The 13,781-nt window shown below is 32.9% G+C and overlaps 1 long non-coding RNA gene across 1 annotated transcript in view; it reads right to left on the minus strand.

Moving 5' to 3' along the window:
* Positions 1-12,589, minus strand: part of LOC116663094 — a 123,934-nt gene extending 111,345 nt beyond the window's left edge. The window contains exons 1-2 of the long non-coding RNA XR_004319145.1: positions 12,467-12,589; positions 3,133-3,180 (exon numbers count right to left, since the gene is read on the minus strand). This is a non-coding gene — a long non-coding RNA (uncharacterized LOC116663094). The remainder of the gene's footprint in view (positions 1-3,132; positions 3,181-12,466) is intronic.
* Positions 12,590-13,781: the final 1,192 nt, after the last annotated feature.

Consider the following 13,781-nt stretch of genomic DNA (forward strand, 5'->3'; position numbering starts at 1 on the left):
ATGGAATTTATGTCCTCTTGATTCCCCTGAAATTTACCGTATTTTTATTTATATAGAACTTTAGAGTCTTTAAAGTCTATTATCCCATATTCTACTAATAACAATGAATAATGTTGGTTGGGAAAATGAATGACTTTATTGTGTAAATGAATAAACCATGGATCATTTCCAGCTATGTAGATTAGACTATTGAAAGAAAAAAAATAAATTATGAAAATACCAATGTCATTGGTGAAAAATGTAATGTTTATATACTTGAGATTCCCAAATTCCATAATTTTATCTCCCCAAAAGGCCAAGTATTTTAAAATACTCACACACAGTGAAAACATCCAAGGTACTGTCTCATAATATGTCATTCTCAGGATGTGCCAAAAGCAAGTCTTTAGGCATTTTAGGAGCTAAATCCCCTTGACAGGGTCCATTTCACAGAGAATTCTTTTCTACCTGAATAACATCATTATGAGGTTCCAGTGTCTGTATTTGTCTTTCAAGTTAGTTTGAATAGATTATGAGAACAAACTTACCTTAAATTTTAACTATTTTGTTGTCTAAATAATTATATAAATAATTGATTTTTTTTTTCCCAAACAGCTGACAACAATATCATTTAATGTTCACCCTTGGAAAAAAATTTGAAAAAGACTAATGCTGTGTCAGTTTTTCCTCAAATCAATTTCCTGGGGTTCATCTGGAAACCTTGGCTTAAGATTATATTGAGGAAAATCAAAAGTTAATCCATTAACTACTTCAGTGGCACCCATACATTTTAAACAATGCAGACGTTTGCGTCTAAATTTATTGTTCTGACATAGTCAGACACACTTTAATCCTCCCTTCTTTATCTAGAATATGGCGACTTCCTTTTATACTTTGAAAGAACTTCAGTCAAAATGCTCCATCAACACCATCTTTGTCTCTCTTAATACTATTTCTTTCATGTTATTTCAAGGATTTCTGTAAAAGTATCTTTCCCTCTTTAAAATGTCAAATTTTACTACTTAAAATATATGTGCTTCTTTACCTCCATAAACCACTGGCTGGGCCTAGTGGCTGAACATGAGTTGGCTCCTCCTTAAGAAAGATGCCACATTTCCCCAACACATCTCCACCCTGTAGCACATGGCCTCGAATTCTTTAGTTAACAAAGCTATTCTGTTGGAAAATAACCAAATACTTAGAAAAATGAGTTTAAATGCTTGATTATCTTTATGTTTTCAGTCAAGTATTGTTTTAGACTACTGTTGGTCCTCTGCATTGTCAGCATAATTATTTCATTCACAGTAACATGCGAGGTAGACTGTCACACTGCTACTAATATCAAATAAATTGTGCAACAATTATTTATGAATCCAGTAACAGAACTAGCAACAATAAAACTCGGCAAAAATTTTGCTTGTCCTTATGTACACAGGAACCGAGTCTACTTCAAGTGTTCGAAAAGCCTGATTTGTATCCTTCCTGGATGACTTGTGACACAATGGAAAAAGTATCCCACAAGGAACAGGAGATCTCAAATCCCTATCCAACTCTGCAGCAAAATAACCTTGTGACTCCAGGCCTGGGTGTGTCAGGTCTGATCCACAAGCTGAAAAGTCCTGATGACAGAGAGACAGACAACAGGTAGATTTATGTTGGGGTAGAGGTGTTTGTATAGGTATAGCTATATGTGTAGATGTAAATCAAGCTACAGAAATAGATGTAAACTTAGGTAGATATACAGGCTTATAGTTACAGCTAGACTAGCACAAAGCCCCTATTACCATGCTGTCCTACTCTGTTTAACTCATAAATTCATGAAAACTGCCTGGTTTTTGTATATGTATGAGTTCCCATCCTTTATCCTAAGAAATGTACAGTGATTGAAAGATCTTATTTCACAGCAAAAGGCCTTTACATGCTTGGGGTAAGCCAAAGATTTTACGCAGAGGCAGAAATGCAGCTCTTACTGAGGCATGGAATCAACAAAGCACAGGAAATACTTGGCAAAAGATTAAGCACTTTGTTATTTTCTGAAAATCCTATTAAGAAAGGTGTGCTATTACAATTTACAAATAGGAATCTGTAAGCTGACTTTTAGAGACCTTCTTTCCAGCTTTAACGGCAGTGCTTCTCAACTCATTTTAAGCTTGAAGTTTATTTGCTAGTGTTGAATAAATGAAGACTGACATACTGGTAGAAAAAGCAAACAATTTTTTCAAAGACTAAAAGGTTCACAGGACAGACAACGCATTAAAAACACACAAATACACAAATAAACATATCTACAAACAAGTAGACACAATGTACATACACACATATACACTGCTTCAAATTGACTCATTAGAAGTACTGTTAGTGGATTGACCAGTGTTACACAGATGTAATTTTTTCAGTACTCTGTTGTTGCTGTTTCTCAGACAACATATATATAATTCACCTGAGAAGTGACAATGGTCAAACTAGGGTTAAACTACTCCTCCTTTAATTGTAGATTAATACCTAAAATTCACATTTCCATTGACCTGTAAACCACTATATTTCCCCAAAGAGTAGTTTTTGGTCACAATAACATGTACTTTCCACAGTAAAAGGGGAAATAAAAACTACAAAAGCAATGCAAGTACATGATAGATTGTACATTTGATAGAAATGTTTGGTATATGTTGACTGGAGTGGCAGTTTGTACGAGGAGTTTTAGATTTATCAACTATGCATGCTGTATTGCTGCATGTTGGTATACATTTGCTTGTTATTTACTTGTTCTTCCATAAATGGTTTTGGCTTATAGAAGGCTATTAGGTCTCTGAAGTATTTCCCCTGGGCTGACGTAACTGTTTGCAAACATATTATCAAAAACAAGAGATCAAAATAACAACAATAACAGCAAAACATGGAAAGTCATTAGAGATCACTGGGTATTCCTCTAGCAAGAGAAAAACAAAATATCTTCCAATAAACCAAAACACTTCTCTTGTATATCAACCTTATAGACCTCTTTAAATGTTTTACAGTCACTCACACATTTCACTATCTTCTCTAACTGTTGTATACAGGAATCCTGTCAGAAATTATTGCAATTAAACATTTATAACTTAATTTTGTGACACCAATTATTCCTTAAATCATGAATTGCTGAAGCTTGGAACATACCTAGAAAATCATCTGTCATTTTCCATAGACGACTGACTGATGGCGAACCTGAGGAGAAAAACAGCAATAAAACAATTAAACAGAAACCTACTAATAAATGGTATTCTACAATACCATTTACTTCTTCCACTAAGATATTTCAGTAGTCTCAAAATAATTTAGGTTTGTTGCTGGGAAAAAAAGATCAAAGTTTCTCTGACTTGGAGAATTTACAGATGAGAACAATTATTTAAGGGGGCACCTATTTTCAAACTTAACTTATAGAACACCTACTATTTGCCATTCACTGGTCTAGTCACTGAACATAAGAGACATAAACAAGGCAGGGCAAAAAAAAAAAAAAAACCCTGCTATCTTGGAGCTCATTTTTTAGTGAAGGAAGTGAAGAAAAGGAATGTAAGTATCTGTAGTTCGTTTAAAACATATAAATTATAAGCAAATATTATGGTATTAGATAGCACGTTACTTACACAGAATGATGGAGAAAACATCACAGAATCAAAAGCTGAGAGTTAATCTGAAGTCTCCAACACACAAGATGCAAGATACGATGTAGGTTTTATTTATCTAATTTAACTTCCATTTCACCCTACATTAATCATGAATCTCATTATTCACCCAGTCTTCCTCACATTACTTTGAATCTCAAAGATGATCAATGGACATTATATCACATTTCTGTAACATTCTATCAAGCACTATACAAACAAAAGGCAGTGTCATTATCTGGGTACTTTGGTGTGAGGAAGGAAAGAAACTGCAGATAAAAGTCCATAGAGCACTCCTGTATCTTAACAAGTGCTCGAAACTGGCCAGCGAGTTGACATAACTTATATGTGTGCATGAATGAAGACTGTAGGAATCGAAGACATGTACATACTCTGTTTGGCCCCATCAGACTCATCCCTAGAATGTAATATACTATGGCCTTCCCCTCAGCAGTCCAATGTCTTAAGAGGACCATTTTGCTACACAGCAAGTTGCGATAAAATATGGATTTGAAGAATAACCATTAGGATAAAAAAAAATCACTCTTCCAATCTGTGCTAAACATCACTGCTGACTTCACAACAAGCTAAAGGAGAGGGATGACTCATCTTTCAGAATTTATGTTAATTTTTATTTTGATTTAAATTTGCTCTTCTTGTTCATTTTAAACTGACCACATCTGTCTGAAAAATTTTGGCATTGGGTCTAGAGTTAGAAAGAGAAGTAAGAGAGTATTTTTTCCTAGGTTCTATGGCTTCTACATCAGTGTTAATATGGGTTTAAAGTCAACTGTTGATCTTGGAAAACACTGGCATCCCTGGGCCCTGGCATGAATATTCTAATTCAGTAAATCTGGCATGTGTCCCAGAATCTGCATATTAAATAGTACTTACCTACCTCCCCATTTAATTCAGTTGATCTTTATAATACACTTTGAGAAAAAAAATTAACTCTAAGAGTAATGGACAACCCTGGAAAAATCCTATTTTTAAAGTTTGCAAATAATATTCTACATAAAATCCTGATCTAGCCATTTTTGTAAAACATATTACAAACAGCTAGTTGTAATAGGAAATAAGAACACACAGAGACCCATGTAAATCCTGCTCAGCTGCCATTTTAAATATGCAGTTTTTCTATTTCAATTTGTTCCTTTTGTTCCCCTTGAGATGTTTTCCCCCACTACCTAAAGAAACCAGGCAAATAATTTAAAATAGTAACTTTTTTGGCTTTTACCTAAAAATATATTTCCTACAACAGCCTAAGGAAAGTTTATCAGAATAGAAATCTACTAGAAAAGCAAAAGGTAAAGGAAAAAGTAAAATAAATACTGATATGAGACAGAGCAAGGGAAAATACATTAAATAAAGCAAGCTCAGAATCCTAGAAGATTCTACGCTTGACGTGGGAACTCCCAATAAGGAGTCTGTGTATTTGAGAACTGTGTGAGATGGAAGAGTGGAGGGCAGAGAAAGAGAGGGAAGGGAAGGAGGAGAATGTGTGTGGGTGAGTGTGTGAGTGTCCACATGTGTGCACACGCATGCATGCCAGCACACAGAACTCACACATCTAATACCACCAGATAATAAGTTAATCAGCTGAGGCTTTTGTTTTTGTTTTTGTTTTGCTTTAAATATGCTACTGCTATTTGGAGGATGGATAATTCAAAGAAAGCACGTGAAAGCATGTTTTTCTTTTGAAATTACAAATACAAGGGAGGAGAGGAAAAGAACGGTTTTGATTGTAGTTTTCAATTACCCTATATATGTCAAGGCCTTCCTTTTCTCTTACTAAATTTTAAAATATTTAGAAATGTTTGATGGGATTTTGTTTTCCTCTGGATATTTTCTAGGCTATTCTCTTGGGTTCTGGGAGTCATTACTCAATAGATGGAGTTGGGGCAACTCCAAAGTTGAAAATAAATAGCAAACATGGGTAAAGGTTTAGGAAATAGAATATATGAAAAATGGTTGTACAAAAAAGAGTTAATTTTGCTTTTGGAAGACATGAATGAAAGGTACTACAACCCTTTCAGCAGTATCAAGGGCAATCACAGACAACACTTGTCCAGGTGTTCTTCATCTCCTTTGAGGCCAGAATGAGAGGAAACAGATGAAGTTGGATTATTTACTTCGAAATAAGAAATTCTGAGATGGAAGATCAACAACCATTGCAACTGTTGGTGTTGGGGGGTGGTGTTTTAAATGATTTAAAATAATCTTGTAACTATATTACAATAAGGCTTTCAAATTGGAACTCCTCTGTCTCAGTTGGTTTAGATAAGTTCCTGAATGAGGGGGAAAGTGTAAGTGGGCTTCTGGAAGGCATTCTACCTATCATTCCATGACTTAAAAATCCAAGTGAATATTTTCATTTCCTCAGATAGTTTCAACTGTCTGATGAGATGTCTTTAGGGAGTATTCCCAGAATTAAACATAAATTTTTTTCCCATGAGCTTCTTCTTTTACTCTTCTTCTCATTCATTCCCAATTATTTTCTTTCTCATGATAGTGGAAGTTAAAAAGGGTGGGACATGCAGAGAATGTTTTAGATGTAGTCCCTCCTGCCTGAGTTAAAAAGCAGCATTTGGAAAAGTTTATGTTGCAATTTTCTGAGATCTTAAATAGAAGCCCTATTGAGATTAGATTTCTAAGAAAAAATCAATAGCAACAGAAATACTAAAAATTAGTCTAATGAATTAAAATGCTACTTTAATTATAATGAGGAATTATAAATTGCTCATTTCAAAAAGCAATTCAACTTGATTGACTTAAGAAATGCCAAACTGTATTCCTTAATTGCTGTATTCTATAGGGGTACAATTTAATGTAAGGTACAAAGAAAAGATGGTATCAAAAGTACATGATGTCTAAAAGGCATCTTGGATATGAGATAGGTAATAGAAATAACTTTATGTTCTGAAATAAAACCTATATTGTATTTAAAAGATAATTAACTTTCCATTGACAGAATATCTTACAACTTATATTTTTAAAATTTAATTTTATCCCAAAATACTTTTCAGTAGTCCTTTTTTTCCTGTCAGTAAGGATGACAGAGAAGATGATTACTCTTGATAGAAAAGGCTAACTTAAGAAAAAATCTATACACTTTACATTCTAGCTTCTCCAGAGTGATAAACAAAAGGACATTTAAAAATTAAGTAAAAATAATGCTTTGTATCAAGAGTCATTTCCCTCTACCTACCCTGTCTTATTTTATAAACTCAGTCATTATGTTGTTTGGGAAATCAATGTGCCCAAACTTGTGTGTTTCTCTTTGCCATATGTTTGTTTTCACAGATTCCTTGCAGCCAGGAGTGGCCATGTGACAAACTTTTGGCCAATAAGACACAAAGAGAAGCATGCAGAGAGTTTCTCAAAAATTAGCATTGCCTCCTTCTTGTTCTTTGTACTTTAAACATGGACATGGTACCTGGAAAAGGCCATCTTTTGACCATGAGGCAAAAATGCGTAAGTACAAAAGCTCTGCATAGCACATTATAAAAAAGAGACTTGATAATGATGTGAAGCTGTGACCTAACCCTTAGACTGCTTATCTCTGGATTCCTTTCCTAGAAAAATGATAAATGTTCTCATGACTTAAGTCACTTCTGCACATAAGTTCAGTTACTTGTAGCTAAATCTATTTCCTAGTGGTGTATTCCCAAAAGAGTTTTCAAAGTACATATTTCAGTCAAGAAGAGGATGTGTGACTCACATGTCAACCTATGAATAATCTTAAATCAGGAAAGCATGTGCCATTTTTTTTTACCTTTCAAAAGTTATTTCATAATTTCTTGATTATAAGAAGCATTTTCAAAAATGAGACCATATTCTATTCCTCTCTAATTTTACCAAGTACATTTTATATTTCTGAGATGTTTATTTTCATAATTGCAAGCATCTGTATGTATATGTAGCAATTACTTTATTACATAAAAATTTACCAAAAGGCCGATAAGTAAAACATGTTTGAGCATATATCCTTCAACAGATAACACTTCTGGATAAAAAAAAAATATTATTTGTAATTATTCTGATTGCTGAAAATGTTACTGAGTTTTTTAAAACAATTATTATCCTTGTCAACAACTATAAATTTCATTCACACTGAAAAGAAAAATGTCCTATCAAAAATATATAAAAAAATTTCTACTCAAAAGTAAACAATATATTCAAAGTATTTCAGTATGTCCTGTAATAAATGCTGAAACAATGTGGAGTATTTGCATTTGTTACCCATCCCCCCACATATATATAGCCAATGCAAATATTTTCACATTTATATATAAATATTTGCATATATTTATATTTGTTTCCAATGTACACTGGACAACACTTGACTTTACATATTTAAGTGATTTTAGGCACAATAGACTTGATTTCATTTTTAGAATTTGGAAAGGAAATTCTTTAATACTATAGTGACTTTGAAGATTTAGGAATAAATATTTAGGATTTATCAAAATTGTAATTCAACGTATTCTGAATTTAGGCTTTCTAAATAAATGCTTTGGATTGTAGTTAATGAAAAGAGTTAATGACATTTCAGTTGTTTATTACTTTTGAAATCTGTTTGGAAACACTTTAAATAAGTTATAAATTTAAATTAAGTAAATTTATGATGGGCCTTCAAATTTTTCATAATTTTTATTCTTGTTACTTTTGTGAATTTATCTGAATGTGACACTGACATTTATTTTAAACTTTTATAATGCAAATAAACTGGATTCCAATAAAGTTATAAGAACTATGGAGTGCAGCAACTTAATATATTTTAATACAAATATTGTAATATTCCAACCCCAACTATTCATTATTTGGGTAAGTGGAGCAAAAGAAATAAGTTAAACATAATCATCTCTTTGGTTTTCACAGACCACTTTCTTTTTTTTTAAACAATGGTTGAACAATGTGATAAGTCAACAAAAGAGAAAATAAAGCAAAATTGTTTATTCAACAGATAATTACATAAAATTTAAATATCATAATTATATACGTTTTTAATAAATATACATTATCTCTGTAATGAATAAATTATTTTTTCAAAAGGATTAAGAAAAGTATTGCCCAAAATAATAAATTCTGGGAAACAGAGAAAAAATAGATTTGTAAATTACAATGTATAAACCTGATTTTCCCCTGTGAAATAATCTGCGAAAAAATTCTTTTTTATAAATTCTATTATGTTTTACACATTTATTTCATACATGTTATTTTTTGGCGACTAACTTGGTTATCTTCAATACGAACACATTGAAAAATTCCAAAGTTTCAATGGTAAATATCTCATATGGTACAATAAGGTATTGACAGATTTTCATTTACTTCTTCTGAATTTAAGCCCTTACTTTAGTTAAACCATGTACAATATGATATACAATAAACATAATTATTAATGATTTTTACTTTTAGCTCCAAGATCTGAATGAAGCAGACAATTTCTAAGTCTTCAATACTCTCTCATATTCTTATGATGGGGCGACTGGGAAAGTTCTTGCTTACACCAAACCAGGTAATCTGTACATAGATCTTTCAAGAACAATCAGAAATTGAATGAGATGAAAATTAGTTTTCATTTGAAATTGATAGGAATCAGTATGCACTTAAAACAAGCTCTTAATCATTTTCATTATGGAAGAACACAAACTTCATTATCAAATGAACAGAGGGGGAAGCTAGGCCTTCATGATAGGGAGTTACATGGCAGTGCCTCTTAGAATTCTTTTCTTCTCAAAAAAAACCCTCACTCATGGAACAAAGAAGGCACTGCCTTTCCTCTCATCTCTCCCCTTGTCCCTACTGTTTTTAATAATGTACATCTGACATGCTAACAATCAAGCACATGTTCTTTCATTGTTGTCTGATCTCAGCTGTCTCATAATGGCTTAAGAGGAATGATGAGTGGAATCACACATCAAGGGTCCCCTTTGTTGACAGTATAACCAGGGGTGTACTTCCAATTTGCAGTTTGGTGCTGCAGCTTTAGAAGTGCCACATTTGTTTGATAATCTACTTGGTGCTGTGCCATTCATCTACCAAACTCAGGGGTCAAACACTCCGACAATGTGAGAATGAGGAATCAAAGAAATGGATGTTACAGAAGTTTGTGAAAAATAAAAGAAACAGTTTGTTTCTCGGGTTTTTTTTTTTTTTTTAATCTCCAGACATAAAATAATAAAATAGCATTCTGAGAAAATCTAAGTATTCCATATGATACGCATACACATTTTATACCATCTATAGATTTGGCCTAAAAAATGTTTCATGTTTTCCATAATGAATGAAGAATCAATCTGTTTTATATTTTACCATTTGGAATTAATCTAAGACAAATTATTTTTCAGATTACTCTTATAATTTTTCTGCATTTCAAACTCTTCTCTTGGGGAAAAACACATCTTTTCAATAGTTTAAACTTTTTTCTACTAGTAACATGTGTTACTTGAGTAGTAACGAAAAATTGTGTTCCAAATATAAACTGCAAAATTTGATAAAGACCTTCAAAAAAGAAGTCAATGATTATAAAAAGTAGAAAAGGCTTATGTCACAGTATTAACTTTTCCCTACCAATAGTAATATGTTGTTTTCATAAAGTTCTTTTCCTGAAAGAAATCCCACTCTCCTATTAACCAAAATGTGTTACATTCATAATATTTTTTTCATCTTACATAAATTGATAGTGATTGAAATCAAGCCTTTTCTGATGTTGAGGCCATATTCACAGTTAAGACACTTAAATTCATCTACAAAACATTTGTCTTTTTAGGATATATATCCCATATATATTTAATTTGTTATTTTCTCCTGTATTTTCTTTTAAGAATTTTTAAAAAGAGATTAAACTACATACATATGACCTATATATCCTTTCAACATTAATAATTATCATACCTCAGAATATTGTACAAGTGAATACTCTAGATAAATTTACTTTTTATTCAAATATCCCTTCTATTAAAATTGATTTTAATTTTAATTTAAAATGGCACGAAAAGTATTAGTAATATTTTAGTTGATACTCAAACTGGCAAAATACTATATAATATAGACATATTTAAGATAAGATTCTGTGCACATAGGGTTACTTGAACTTAGTATGTGGCTTTTATTTTTGTTAATGATTGTCCTTTACGGAGCTAGTATACGTAATAAGAAAAACTCAATTATGTATCAGTTTAGTAAATACCATTTAAATTAATGTTTGAAGAGAACAGGTGAATAAAATGACTAAAAATCTGTGAAACAAATGATTAGCCATAAGTACAGAGAGGTTTTAAATTAGTAAGTCTGCTATGCAATAATTTATGCTGAGTCTAGAAACTTGTCTTACGTGAGAACTTGGTTATGTGAGAACTTGGTAACAAAAGTAACTTGGTAACAAAAGTAACTTGTTAATGAAATCCTATTATTTTATTCAAAGCCTAAACACTTAAAAAGACTTTTGTACCCATTTCTCATGGGAAAATCTACCATCCTTAAAGCTCCTGCAATAAGTAATCCATTTTAATTCTTTGCTTTCTCATATGCATTTTTAAGGTAGACAAATACTGTAATGCATTTCCTCTGAAAATAACTTCCTAAACCAAAGTGTACATTCTTGCCTTCAAACGGTTTATAGAATTTGTGCAACCATTGTAGTTATATAAAAAAAATTTAAGTACAAAAATAGGTTGTAGAAAACCATGAGTTTTGAGAATAAACTTCTAAAAGAACCTATAATATAAAATGATTTGAGCAAAAGGTTCTCCTGAAGCCTTGATGTGATTTCATTTTTCTTGCAATAGCAAATTTAACTGCACTGTATCATGACACAAAGGAGAGTTTTTGTCAGGGAAGAAAAGTAAAGATTATGTTATTTCTCTGGGTAAGGGAGAAGGACAACATTATCATCGCCAGGGCAGCTTCCAAGTACAAGCCAAGTACAAATGTGGCAGTTTACCCCCGAAACGAACACTTCTTTCACCTGAATAGCTAGATACTGTGTTTCTAGGTTTCCAACAATGTCTGGCAGTAGACTATGGCTTAACTTGAATTTTATAATGTCTTTTGTGCTAAAGATGTCTCCAAATCTTAACAGGGTTCAATTTTATCTTACAATATCCTATTAATTAAATGAAACATTTTACTGAAATGCATAGTTGAATTTTTATAAAGGGATGTATAATGCTTTCTCTACCATTACTGTGATAATGGTAATAATAATTATTTTTACTTGGTATAAAAAGTAAAACTTGAAAAAAGTTTATAATAAGTATTACTCCCAAAGACATCTCTTTATAGTGAAATTAAAATTGTATCATCTTAAAAAAATTATATCATCTTTAATTCATTTTGCACACCAAAAAGTTAAGGCAGACTTGCCAATATTCTTTTAGAGTTTAGTCATTTTCTTTTCCTAAACATACATATTTTGAAGACACTAGTTGCCATATAACTGTTTATCAACTTTCCTTTAAAATATTTTTCGTAAGAGAATAATCATTCATCTTGTAACAGAGACAGTGAAGTTTAAGCGTGATGTAACATGAAAGAGTAAATAGGAAATACCAAGCAGAATTAATATAATACTAAATATTATAAAACCAAAACGCACCAGGGGAGCAAATTTACTCTTATTAAAATATGAATGCAAAAAGAAAATTAGCTTTTTCACTTTCACTTTTCCTAAGACGAAACTCCACTAAACAAGTGAGACAGCTTAGTAACGGAAAACAAATATTCCAGTATTTCCTCATTTAAAGGTCTCTTTCTGGTTTAAACATTGAACCTGTCACAAGCAAAGCCCATTAACAATTCCCAGGAAATAAAAATAGAATCTGAGTAGTAAAAGAAAGTCTAACCTTTGTCTTTTCCATTGTGCTTCCTCTAGTTTCTCTTGCTCATAGGATGCCAAGTGCAGAGGCCTGTCACTCAGCCCTTCAGACCAGAGACCCTCAAGTGAAAGCAATGCGCTGACATTTCTGAGCCAGGACCGAGGGCAGACGCACCACACACAGCGCCTCAACTCAAGATGGCGGCAGTGGCGGCGGCAGCAGCGGGCTGTGCATAGAAACCACTGCGCCTGCCTGGCACTGAGATCTGGTGCTTCGCCAGTCCTCGCGAGAACTCCATCCCCTCTCCGCTGACGAGATTCCCTACACAGCCCCGCCCCTGGCCTGTTAGGGAGAATCTGTGCTCTAGAGCATGCGCACAATCTCTCCATTCTCTGAGCAAAGAGTAAAGAGTTCCTTTTCTTCTGAGCCAAACTGAGTCTGGTTCTGTTGGCTCCAAGGACACCAGGCAGAAGGACCTCTGCTGGGGCCCGACTCAAGAAGGTTGGTAACAAACTTACTCAAAGTTTCTTTTCCACAGAGTTGATTTTGCTAACTCTCGTTCTTCAGATAAATGCTTTTTCAGATTTTATCCTCTTTCCTTTCCTGACCCCCAGGATGGTTGCAGGTGTCTTTGGGTATAGTGTGTTCAGCGAAAAAAGCAGCAAGGGTTCTTCAATGAAGAATCCTCTGGATCTTCCTCGTCTTCCCTTTGGAGTGGCTGCAGAAACTTAGTCAATTTGATTGAGTGAGAATCTTTCCTTCATATTACATCCAACTGTTAACCTAAGGCAGCAAGGCTCGTAGCCAAGCCATCATAGATGAAGTGGTTTCTTCTCTACTTTGTGGAAGAAACCCTTTAATCTGATTCTTCTGGATTTATTTCTTAATATGTCAGAGAAAGCTAAAAAATTCTGTTTTCTCAAAACCTGACTTTGCAAAATTATATGTTGAATGCCATCTGGGGAATACTATTTATCCTTTGTTTTACATACCTTGGCAACAACCTTAATCATCCTTTATCAAATCTACTATGTGATTATTAAGAAACAAAGTGATACTGATAAAAGGTACAGAAGGAAAATGATACATTTAATATGTTTTTAAAACACCTTTTTGAAGTGAAGATAATGTGGCTTTAAAAATAATTTTAAAATCTGAATATTAATAGTATTTCCCTTAATTAGCTAATTAATGTCCTTACCCAATAAACATTGTGTTTTCATATATTCTAAATAGTATTCTATATCCTGGAAATACATCATTAAACACAATACACAAAATTCCTGCCCTATTTGAGCTATTTTCCTGTGAACAGCATAGTTTTAATTTTATTTTCCCCCCT

This window comes from Camelus ferus, chromosome 1, assembly GCF_009834535.1.
Source record: "Camelus ferus isolate YT-003-E chromosome 1, BCGSAC_Cfer_1.0, whole genome shotgun sequence".
Taxonomy (NCBI): domain Eukaryota; kingdom Metazoa; phylum Chordata; class Mammalia; order Artiodactyla; family Camelidae; genus Camelus; species Camelus ferus.